Source organism: Tenrec ecaudatus, chromosome 3 (genome assembly GCF_050624435.1).
Source record: "Tenrec ecaudatus isolate mTenEca1 chromosome 3, mTenEca1.hap1, whole genome shotgun sequence".
NCBI lineage: Eukaryota > Metazoa > Chordata > Mammalia > Afrosoricida > Tenrecidae > Tenrec > Tenrec ecaudatus.
The window spans coordinates 172,862,057-172,874,673 of NC_134532.1; positions in this window are offsets into that span (position 1 = coordinate 172,862,057).

A 12,617-nucleotide genomic window follows, 5' to 3' on the forward strand; every position below is an offset into this window, starting at 1 on the left:
GAAAGGACGTGGAGGTCACACATGCATGGTATGCAGCAAATTGAAACTTCATGCTTGCAGGTGGAGTTACCAGCCTAGGAATGGATCCATAGTTGGGAAACGTTCATTGTGGTAAATAGAAGAACTTGAAAGATTGGTATAGGGGTCTCCCCAAGGCAGTGAGGCCATGATTCATGTCTGTGCTATTTCTGTAAGGTGGTCTCTATCAAGGACACACCCAGACAAGTCCTTAAAGGACACTGCCCTTCCCAGGCCTATCAGGTGACTGGACATCCTTTCCATTAGACTTTGTGTGAAGGGAAGATTACGCATGTCCCAGGTCGACGTGCAGAGGTGATTCACATAGGGACTCTGCAGATGGGTTTTGGGCTTCTGCATACCAGGTTCTCAGAATTTAAGTTCTAGTATCCTCTCCTCTTCAGAACGTGGATTTTATTATTTATCATCCTTGGATCACACACACAGGTGTGTGTCTTCCATGCAGGCTTAACCTGACTCCTCACTTTGATGACTGCTTATTTTAAGAGAAGCTTTTAAGATGCCCTGGCTACCTTTCTGATAGCCAGGCACCATCTGATTTATTCACCAAACTTTGCTATAGCACCCATATCTTCAGTGATCACTTCATGAGGGCAAATATTGAGTGGGGCTACATCCTGACAACTAATTATTTTTAGATTAGAATTTATGATTAAGTACAAGCTCAGAATCCATTCATATATGTAAGGCTGGTATAAATCCCTGGTCCATCTTATGGCAGCAATATCAGCCTTTGAGAGATATTTTAAGTAACTTCCATGAGAATTTTGGTAATTCTAATAATAGTATTAATCTAGCCAAAACCAAAACCCCAAACGTACTACTGCCTTTGAGCTACTTCTAACTCATAGCAACCCTATAGGACAGGGTAGAACTGTCTCTGTGGGTTTCTGAGACTGTAAATCTGTACAGAAGAAAGCTTCATCTTTCTCCACAGAGTGACTGGTGATTTCAAACTGCTGACCTTGTGGTTATCAGCCCTAAGCATAACGATTACACCATAAAAATTTACAATATTATTGAAATAATGGAAATATTCATACGTAGGAAAGTGTTTTAGACAGAAATATATGAATGTTCACTTATACATATTTTTTTAAAAACACAGATTTCAATAACACCCATTCACTAAGGCAGAAAGAACTCTGCAGAATGAAGACATACCACACAAAGCTAAGAACATATGAATGGGGCAAATATATGGTGGTCTTAAGTTAACTAGTATTGGGCAACCTCAATTGAGTCCAAGTCACTGAATCAAAATCCAATGACTTCCAAGTACACAACCTGGGGACAGCAGTCTTCTTCTCACACTAGGATGTCTCAGTTTTAAGTCCAAAGGGGTGGGCTAGTTCCTTTAATCTGCAACAGGTATGTTTAAGGTTAAGCCTGGTTCACGTAGTGGGTTTTCCAAATCAGATCTTTCTGATGTGGCCTATGGAGAATGCTGTACACCCCAAAAGGACAAAATCTAAAAGTCAGGTAGCCTGGGTGCCCAAGGGCTAAAATTAAAATTGGTCTAAATACATAATTTGCAATATAATGCTGGTCAGAGTCTCCCCTTGGGGATCCATATAGCACTGTTAAGCATTTTCCTCAAGGGCAATCCGTCCCCTTTCTTCACCCCACATCCTTCCTTCTATCCACCAACATAAGTGAAATCACCTTCTTAGACACAGATACACCCTCTTCTCATGGTCATACATCTCCACCAAAATTAACTGAATACCAATGTAGGACTGTCCACGAAATTAGGGTGACCAAAGGACAGTGCCCCATGGCAGGGACCATTTGTTCCTCTCCCACAGTCAGAAACAGACCCCAGCTGTGGGAAGGCCTTCCGTGGAAACGTGGTCTTTATGATGTACAAATATGAGAGTGATAAATGGGTCACAGTAGAACCCCAGTACTCAACGCCATCAGGACTCAACATAATCAGATTTCAATGCAAACTACTGAGAAAATTTCGCATCGGAGCTCCAACAAAAGAGCTGACTCCGACCCGACACACGTGATTTTTGTAAACAAAAGCAGTTAGGTTTTTGGTCACTTGGCGTTAATTAGCGTTGTTAATACATGCTGTTTAAACCCTTTGCGGCTGTGTTCCAAGTGTTTTGCTATGATTTTCTTAGTTTTGTGGCTTTAAAAAAAAACTCTTTTTAGGTAAAAAACATGGGTCCCAAGAAAGAGTTCTTTGAGAAGACTCATCATGAGAAGGAACTGGTTAACCATGCTATTGATATTGTTGATGATAATTTAGTAACCCTTTTAGGAAACAGTTAAGGAAATGACAACAGCAGACCAGAATTAGATAGATTGGGGTTTGTTGGTTTGTTTTAGAGAAAGCCAGCCAGGTCCTAGTGAATAAGACAAAGAAGAGGGGGAAAATAACCCCTGAGAAGCAGCTACCAGTTGATTTTATTGCAGCAGTTTCCCCTTCCAAGCAATGACTCTCCATACCGCCTCTCCACATCCGTAGATCCAGATCCTCATCTTTCTCAAGGTATGGGCCATACTATAGTTGTGAAAAACTTTCTTAATGTTGCTTTTATCTATCAGTGATCTCATACACTATTTGTCTTTTTTTGTGATTGACTAAATTCACTCAGTACAGTGTTCTCCACATTTGCCCAGCTTGTGGGATACTTCGTGGATTCATTGATGCCTTTTCAGTGATGCATAGTATTTCATTGTATGCACATACCAAACTTTCTTTATCCGTTCTTCTACTGATTGGCTTTAATGTGTACTTTAATACAGCAGAAGAGTGTGTACTTTAATACAGAAGTATTGCTGGATTGTTCAGGGTTGCCATTCCCAGTTATTGTAGGTAGCACCAGATTGCTTTCCACAATGGTTGTACATGTTTTCAGACCCGTCAGCTGTGTTTGAAAGTTCCGATCTCTCCGCACCTTCAGCAGCATTTGTTGCTTCCGTTTGAACTGAGCTATCGTTAGAATAAGAAGATGGCTCACTTGATTTACATCTCCTGCTAGTGATCACGAGCATTTCGTCAAGTGTTTCTTAGTAGTTGGAATGTCTGTATGGATCAACTATCTGTTCATGCTTTTTGCCCACTTTAGATATGTGTCATTTGGGGTTTGGTTGTTGTTGCGATATTGCAGTGTTGTATAAATTTTGGAGCTTAGTCCTTTGTCCATTATGGCACTGTTTCGGATTTCTTTTCCAGCCTATGAGTTCTTTTTTTTTTTTTTTACTCTTGTGATACCTGTAAGCCTCTTATTTTTAGTAAGTGATCTATTTTCTTTTCCATGTGTGTGCTTTCTTCATTATATTCGATACTATGTCAATGCATGCCCTAGGAGCCCTTGTGGTGGAGGGGTAATGTGTTGGGCTGCACACTGCAAGCTCCACAGTTTTAAACCACCAGCCATTCCTTGGGAGGAAAAGGAAACTTTCTTCTCCCACACACAATTACAGTTGAGGAAACCCACACAGGCAGGTCTACTATTTCCGCTCATGAAGTGGATCAACCTTCCTAATGCCGTGACCCTTTAATACAGTTCCTCATGTTGTGGTGACCCCCCCCCCAACCATAACATTATTTTCGTTGCTACTTCATAACTGTAATTCTGCTACTGTTAAGAGTTGGGCGACCCCTGTGAAAGGATTGCTTGACCCCCCCCCCAAAGGGGTTGCGACCCACAGGTTGAGAACTGCAGTTCTAGTGCCTCTCATGGGTCATCATTGACTTGATGGCAGTGAGAGTGAGAGTGAAAGGGCCCTTGGGTTTGTCCCTATGTTCGTGTTGATGATTTTTGTAGCTCTGGGGTGTACATTTAAGTTTTAACCTACCTTGATTTTGTTTGGGTGCATGGGGTGAATTATGGGCTCTGTTTCATTCTTTTGCAGATGGAGATCCAGGTTTGCAGCACCCTTTGTTGAAGAGGCTGCTTCTTTCCTATTTAATGATTTTTAGCCCTTAGTTGAAGATTGGTTGCCTGTGGGTGAATGGATTTATTTCTGAGTTTTCTATTCTGTTGCATTGGTCACTGCACCAGATCCAGGCTGTTTTGACGCCGTGGCTGTGTAATAGTTCTGAGGTCGGACAGGGTGAGGCCTCCACCTTTGTCCTTCATAAGGAGCGCGGTGCTTATCCTGGGTCTCTTCCCTCTCCGTATGAGCTTAGTAATTAGTTTTTCTCTTTTTTAAAGAAAGAAGTGTGGATTTGGTTGGAATTGGGTTGTATTTACAGATTGCTTGGGGGATATAGTGTTGGCATTTCCAAGAGATGGACATGGTCTAGCTTTCCATTGGCGTGGGTCTCTTTCGTGTCTGTACCAGTCTTAGTGGGTCTCTTTCGTGTCTGTACCAGCCTTAGAAACCCATAGGCAGTGCTGCCCTGTCCTTATGGGCTTGCTCTGAGTTGATACCAACTCCATGGCCGTGAGTTCGGTTCTGGTTTTCTTTGGCTTCTTGGAATAATAGTCTGTAGTTTTCTTTGTTCAGGTCTTTTGTTTTGCTGGTTAAGCTTATTCCTAAGTATTTAATCTTTTGTGTCCCTTTGGCTTTTTCTTTCTGTGTGTGTGTGTGTGTGTGTGTGTGTGTGTGTGATCCTTCTATATTCTGGAAAACAAAGCCTTATAGGATATATGATTTGCAAATATTTTTTTAATCTCGCGCTATGGGTTATCTTTTCACTTTCATGATAACACCCTTGGTTGTACAATTTAAGTTTTTTGATGATGTTGGGCTTAAAATTTTAAGATGATTTCAAGAGAAGTTCCAGAAACCATTATTCTACCGACATGACTGGATCCAGGGTTAAAATGAGGCCACAATCTCCTTCTGCCTCACACCTGTGTCTTCTTCCGTGTTGCCTTTATTTTCAAATAATTTTTCTCCACACGGGCCCAGCAGCTCCAGGATAGCTTAGAACTATCCATGGGAAGACTGCCTGTATTTCAATAAAAGTTCACATAAAGTCCGAGCATCAAATTGGTCAAGACCGGAAATATTCCCATCCATAGGCCAGTCATTGTCTTCATATGAATGCAATGCTCTCAGTTGATCTTAAGGGTGATTTCATTCCCACTCAAGACACGTGTGCTCCGATTTGGGAAAGTGATTCCCCAAAGGAATATTGGGTGCTGTTAACAGAAGGAGGAACATTGGGCAGGCGAAAGCAATAGATGTTCTCTTACTGACTTAGGAAAATGATCTGACTTGCAAAGATGCAAAAAGCTAAAATAAGACTGTAGCAGAAGTAAAAATAATTTTAAAACAGTCATAATCCAACAATATGAAGTTGAAATGAGTAAAATCCATTTATATTCATATAATAAACATTCAACATGGATGTGGAAAAAAGCAAGTTGTGAAACAGAATATGTTTAAATTTTCCTTTAAAGTACTTAAGAAAAAAAATTAAAAAGTACTTATTTAATTGCATTTAAAAACATTGAACCAATATATCCAAAAACATATTATGTGATGGGTGGTTTTTATATCATTATATTCTTTATTTCTCTCCATAACCATTCCTATCTCTCAAGGAAATCATATAAAATAAATAAGTATACTAAGTGTATTAGGGTCTTAAGTAGTAAAGCAATTAGTGTTTTAACTTCATTGAAGCAGCCTGACGTATAGCCATCTTTGAACACTGCTGCTGAAAGGCTGCTGGAAGAATTTCTACTAGAGATCAACCATTAAGGAGAGTCAACTAGAATATTACTCTGAGCCCACATGGAAGAAGCACACCAGCCTGTGTGATCATGGGGTGCCAAAGGGACCAGGTATAAGGCATCATGATATATATATGGTATATATATATATACCATACCATAGTGAATGAAGGGGGAAGTGCATAGTGGAGACCCAAAGCCCATTTGTCCGCCACTGGAGATCCCCTCACAAAGGAGTTTAGGGGAGGAGATGGGTCAGTCAGGGTGCGATGCAGTACCGATGAAGAACACAGCTTTCCCCCAGATCCTGGATGCTTCCTCCCCCCAACTACCATGATCCGAATTCTACCTTGCAGGACTGGTTGTACACTGGTGCATATGGGAGCTGGAGGCACAGGGAATCCAGGGTGGATGATACCTTCAGGACCAAGGGTGTGAGGGGCGATGCTTGGAGAGTAGAGGGTGAGTGGGTTAAAGGGGGAACCGTTTACAAGGATCCACATGTGACCTCCTCCCTGGGAGACGAACGGCAGAGAAGGGGGTGAAGGGAGACTCTGGATAGGGCAAGATATGACAAAATAACTATAAATTATCAAGGGCTCATGAGGGAGGGGGGAGCAGGAAGGGAGGGGGAAAAAAAGAGGACCTGATGCAAAGGGCTTAGTGGAGAGCAAATGCTTTGAAAATGATTAGGGCAAAGAATGTACGGATGTGCTTTATACGATTGATGTATGTATATGTGTGGATTGTGATAAGAGTTGTGATAAGAGCCCCTACTAAAATGTAAAAAAAAAAAAAAAAAAAAGAATATTACTCTGAACTGATTTGTATCTAAAAGCAGCATGGCTTTCACTTTCTGGTGCACATGGGCTGTGGCCAACACCCAGAGTCACTGAGGCAGGAAAAGTCAGTTCTCATCAGAAGGACTCCCTTCCAAGGCTTGAAGTTAAAGTGAGGCCTTGTGTAGAATCTAGCATGCTTACGTAGGTGACCACCTGGGTCCACTCAATGAGTGGAAGTGAGGGAGATTGACAGATGGGCTGAGTTTGTGTAAATGTTATTGGAAAACAAAACAATTTTAGTAATTTGCTCTAATGGGGTTTGAACCTGCTTGGTTCCAGCAATTTTTACCATTTGTAATTGATATGTGTACCTTGTGGATGTTTTACCAGTAGAATTTGGAAACATAACTGCAGCCAGATTGTACAGGCTTACAGAAGAAAATGGACTTTCCCCCAGGATTGAATACACTGAAGCTCTCACCCACATTTGATTTAGATGATACCAAAGATGAGATTTTGGATTTTGTATCAACTGAAGACTTTTTTGGATGATATAATAGGGAGAATGTCTTACATGTGACAAGGGCATGGATTTGGGGGCCAAAGGGCAGACTATTATAGATTGAATTGTGCCTCCACAAAACAGATGTCAGCTTGGCAAGGTTATAATTTCCAATATTGTATATTTATGCTGCAATTCGTGTCCTGTTAAAATGATTCTCCATTTTGGGACAAACCAAAAGAAGAAACCCACTGTGATCAAGTTGATTCCCACTCATAGTGACCTTTTATAGTGTCTTTACAGGAGCAGACAATCTCATATTCCTCCCAGGAATGGCAGGTGGGTTTGAACCACTGACCTTGCGATTAACAATTCAACCTCTAACCACAGCACCGCCAGGGCACCATTTTGTGGTACACTCGTCACAGCCTGTTCTAACTCATATTGACCTGAACATAGAAACCATAGAACAAAATATAATTACCCCTTGGAGTTGCTGAGACTGTGACTCTTTATAGGAACAGCTTAGCCTCATCTTTCTCCCAAGGAATTGCTGGTGGATTCCAAGTGCTAGCCTTTCAGTTAACAGCCCAACCCACTACCCACTACCCCACCAGGGCTCCTTCCACTTTGTGACACATGTTGTAAATCCTAAACTCTCCATGTAAATGAAGAATCTTGGTGGTGCCGTGGGTTAGGTGTTGGACTGCTAACCACACAATCAGTGGTTCAAACCCAACAGCTGCTCTACTGGAGAAAGATGAGGCTGTCCGTTCCCATAACAGATTCGCAGTTTTGAAAACTGTATAGAGTCCCTTTAAAGGAGCCCTGGTGGGGTAGTGGTTACTCGTTTGACTGTGATCCGCATGGTCTGCAGTTCAAATCCACCAGCAGCTCTGTGGGAGGAAGACGGATTTTCTATTCCTGTAAACAGTATAGCCTTGGAAACCCACAGGGGAGTCGCTATGAGTCAGCATTGACCTGATGGCAATGAGTTTGGTTTTGGTTTAAATTGGAATAATCTTGATGGCTTTGGGTTTAAATGTTAGTAAGGCAGGGATAAAGTCGGTTGTATTTCAGGTTTTACAAGAGAGTTTAATGCAAGCCCTGCCCTCATTCAAGTCAAATCATCGCTGAACGACACCTTCAATCTTACAAGAGATAAATGGGGAAAGCAACACGTAGAAGAAGTCAGGCCTTGGTGCCCCAGGAAGAAGAACCAGGATGGAGTGTGTCCTTTGGACTCAGTGTCCCTGCACTGAGAACTGTGTATGTGCAGGGGCAGATGGATGGCAACACGGTGAGGTCGTCAAGGAACACCAGCTCCACGGATGTTGAAAGAAACAGACTTTGAGAAAGAAAGGCTTCCCTAATCCTGGCAGGCTGGATTCAGATCCCAGCGAGGACGGCAAGACTTGTCGGTGTGCTTTGGACCTGTCAGGCAATGGCCATTCTTCTTGGTAAAGTAGAAGGTGGGCAAAAACCTTCGAGGAGGTGGTTTGACACAGTAGCTGCAAAACTCGTGAGGATGGCTGTTTCGCTGCCCTCCTCCAGTGGTCTGGAGGGGCTATGAGTTGGAGCCAACTTGACGGCGCCTGGAACAGCGGTAGCAGCCTCCCGGGCGGTGGGGGCGTATATTTCTGCTTGTTAGAGCCGTTCACTCATGTTACAGCCCCAGATAACGAAGACAGAGCGCTTCAGGACTCTCCCTTATCATCACACTATGTCAAGTTCTAGGTTTCCTATTTTAACTGGGATTATTTATGTGCACTCCCTGAAGCAGCAGCAGTGCTCTATCATACCAGTCATCCTCCGTTTGCCTGAGGCACACAGCAGGAATCGTGGTCCTGGTGCCAAACCCAGCAGTCCACAGAGCCAGGCTTTTAAAATGTAATTCATTAGTTTGAAAATAGGAAGTGACAAGAGGTAATTGATCTACTTCAATTTGCTCTGTAGAAGATAGCTCTGATTTCTTTGCCCTATGGCCTTTTTCCATTTAGAGTATTTTCTAGAGTGTTCTAATCTCTCTCTCTCTCCCTCTCTCTCAATTCATTGGGGAGAAATTTTGCACTATTTTCAATCACAAACAGACCTCCCCTCAGTCTCAATCTCTCTTTTGCTGTTGCCATTAAAAATGGAAATCAGGCGGCAGCAGCATCTCCCTGTTAGCCATCACTCTCTTCTCAGCCTTCTGCCCAACCTTCCTGATTTTCTGTTTCCCCTCCCCCTGGAGATTTTAATTCTGTTAAAATGTTTTTACTGCAGCTGTGACTCAAGCAGCTCTGCTCGCTGCAGACACACGATGTCATTTTATATTCCAGCCCACAGCCCAGACAGTTTCGTGTCAGGTCACTTGGAGCAGAGCTGCTGAGGCCACTTTGTATGACAGTGATTGGCAACACCCTCTCTTGAGAAAACAGACAGCATGGAAACAGCTAATGTGCTCAGAGCTGAGTCCTCTTTCCAATGCACGTCTACATATTGGAGCACAAGAATTAATGTGGTCACCAGGTGATCGTCTGATATGAAGACCACCCTCTTGCTTCTATGTTGGTTACATAAGGCACCTCCATATGCATCCATCCAACCATCTAGTCATTTTCAGCTCCGTTCGAAGTATATCTGCTTCGAAGGCATCATGCAAAGCAAAGCTGAGGACACAAAACAACACAAGCACAGATCTTGTTACTAACCGATGATCCATTTGAGAAGGTGGTTGCTTTTAGATGCCATCGAGTCAGCCTGACTCATCGTGATGCTGCACTGCCCGGTCCTGCGCTATCCTGACAGTTGTTAACTTTGAACCCATCCTTACAGCCACCAGTCTTCGGGAGGGCTTCTTCTTTCTCACGGCCTCTACCAAGCATGGTGTCCTTTTCTGGGGCCTGGTCTCTCCTGATCACATGTCCAAACTATGTAAGGTGACCCCTCAACTTCTCAGCAGCACCCTGCCTGCACTTCTTCCAAGATCTATTTGTTTGTTCCTCTGGCAGCCCACAGCACCCCAATTCAAATGCACCGGCTCCTTCCATCTCACTTAGTCAATGCGACTGAAAGATCCTCGCTCGGATCTTCGTCCTCGAAGTGACTTTAAGGAGTTCCTGTGCAGCACATTTGCCCAGTGCAAAGAGTCATTGGATTGCCTGACTGCTTGCTTGGAGAAGGGAGAGTTCAAAAGGAAACTGGACAGGCATGCGATGGATAAGGGCTATACGATCAGAGGGAAAACCAAAGAAAGTAGCATCTAACCCTGGGGCATGGTAGCAGGAGAAACCAGTCCTTGGAAAAGGATATCAGGATTGGTCCAGTAGAAGGGCAGTGGGGCAACAGTGGGCTCACACATAACAATGGCGAGGCTGGGACAGGAGCAGGTGGTGTTTGTCTGTGGTGCACAGGGTCCGTATGGGTGGGAAACAGACCTGATGACACCAAACACATCATGATCAGTAGCCTAGGCCATAGTGAGCTGCTGTGGACTGGGATTGGCCATGTTGAATCAGAAAATCATATAATTTACTAAGCTGGGAACAGCACAGTCAAGAAGAATGGCATGGCAGTCGTTGTCGAAGGACATTTCCAAATCAATCCGAACCAGTGGCTGCAACAGGGGACTCTGGCATGGGAACAATTGGGAAGATGGTGCGCGACCAGGCAGGGTTCCTTCTGTTGTGCATAGGGCTGCTCTAGCCCCAACAGCAGCAACAACAACACTGACAGGGAGCCCAAAGGGAGTTCAAGGGCTCACAGAAGAAGTGGCATTGAAGGGATGAACTGGGGATTTCCAAATGGAGAGAACCGGTGACGTCTTCATGTAAGGCAGGTGTAAAAGACTCCAGCAGGGCCACTAATCAAGGCAGAGAAGAGAGAAGATGCAGGTTGACATCGCACTCACTGCCCTTGGGTCAGTGCTGGCTGATCGTGACCCGGCCGGCCAGGGTAGAACTGCCCCCGTGACTTTCCAAGGCTGTCGCTCTTTAAGGGAGTAAAGACAGAGCCCCGTCTTTCTCCTGTGGAGCAAATGGTGGTTTCAAACGGCTGACCTTGCAGATCGCAGCCCAAATTCTAACCACGACACCACCAGGGAGCCTCGGGCTTGTTTGCAGTACCTGTGGTGAATTTAGGGATCAGATGAGATTGGGGGCTAGGAATAGAGATTTGGGAGTCATTGTCTATAATTCCTATAGTCAACTCAGTTATGACTCCTAAGAATGTGTCCAGTGAGAAGAATAGAACCTGTGACTGAGTCTCAGGAAGGGATATGACTGAAGAAAAGAAATTTCCAAGGGAGTCTGAAAAAGCGTATAGAAGGGCCAGAGAGAAAACGATGTGCTAGACAGAGGCAAGGCATGAGAGAGGAGGGAGCTTCAGCACCTGTGAGCAGACATCCTCTCCCTCATTTTTATATCTCCAGACCGGATGCACTCAGATAGCTATTAAATGAATGCTTTAGATACTATTCGGTTTAATTTTGTTATATTTGAAATGAGACGAGTGAAGCCCCAAATTAGGTGATTTGTATAATAAAATTCTCTCCCTTCTGCTGTTTTCACTCTGATGTATCTTGTTGTGGATTAATTTTTATGTACCTTTCCCAGGAATCATTATGTTTCCTGAATCTTAATTCTCGTCTCTTTTCAAGCCTAGAAAACCTTTATTTTAAACATTTACCAACACTGATTATTCCATGTTTTCCTTCTGGAATGCCTATTACATATATGTGGTTTTATTGTATTCTGTTCTCCGGATCTCTTAATATGTCATATTTTAATCTTTTCATCTGCCTGTGCTACCTTCTTAGTAATTCCTTAAATCAATTTTCCAGTGCATACAATCTGTCATTAACCACACATAGCCTTCCTGTTTAACTTGTGGTTGGGGTTTTAGTTTCTGTAATTATACTTTTCATTTCTAGAAATGTTATATGTGAAGACAGACCAAACAGTGACATGCTGATAAATTTTTAACAACTGGCTCCCTGGAAAAAGAGTCCTGATGTGTAGCCCTTGCCAATTTGCGTGGTGTAAATATTGACATAACTGCTGATTTGAAGCTATTAATGGGAAGCCAATGAAACTGGAGTTGGAAAAAAATGGCTAGCCGTGTTGTTGTAAGCACTGCCAGCCAACTTCAGCAGAACGGTGGCTTGTAATAGAAAGTCCTCATAGGAAGCATTTTTGCTCCCTAATGTAGAAATCGGAGTATAGTAGACACAGAAATAAGAGAAAACTGTTCTTTCCTATGTGTGGTAGCTATTGATTTTGTCACTAAACACTCTTGGCTGGGGTGATGTCAATCAAGTTGAAGCCTGAAGACACCTCCTGGGTGTCATAGGCCTTTCTATAAGGTCAAAACAAAGAGAAACATCTCTCTCTGCCCATCTGCCTTCCTAGTGCTAGAACCCTGCCTGGAAGGGTGGGCCTCCGTGGTCCCGCTGACCCTGGGAGCTCCTGGCACATTGCCATGCTGCCACCACCATGGAACTCTCTACCCACCGGCCTGTGCGCTTTCTGCTTCCTGGTTCACCTTTCTGTGTCACTGGCATGTGGCCACGTGCGTCTGAAGAGGTACTTATGGACTAGCATCAGACTTTGGACTTGAGTCAGACTGGAATGGCTTCTTGATATAGAATTACTTGTTGATAGAGCC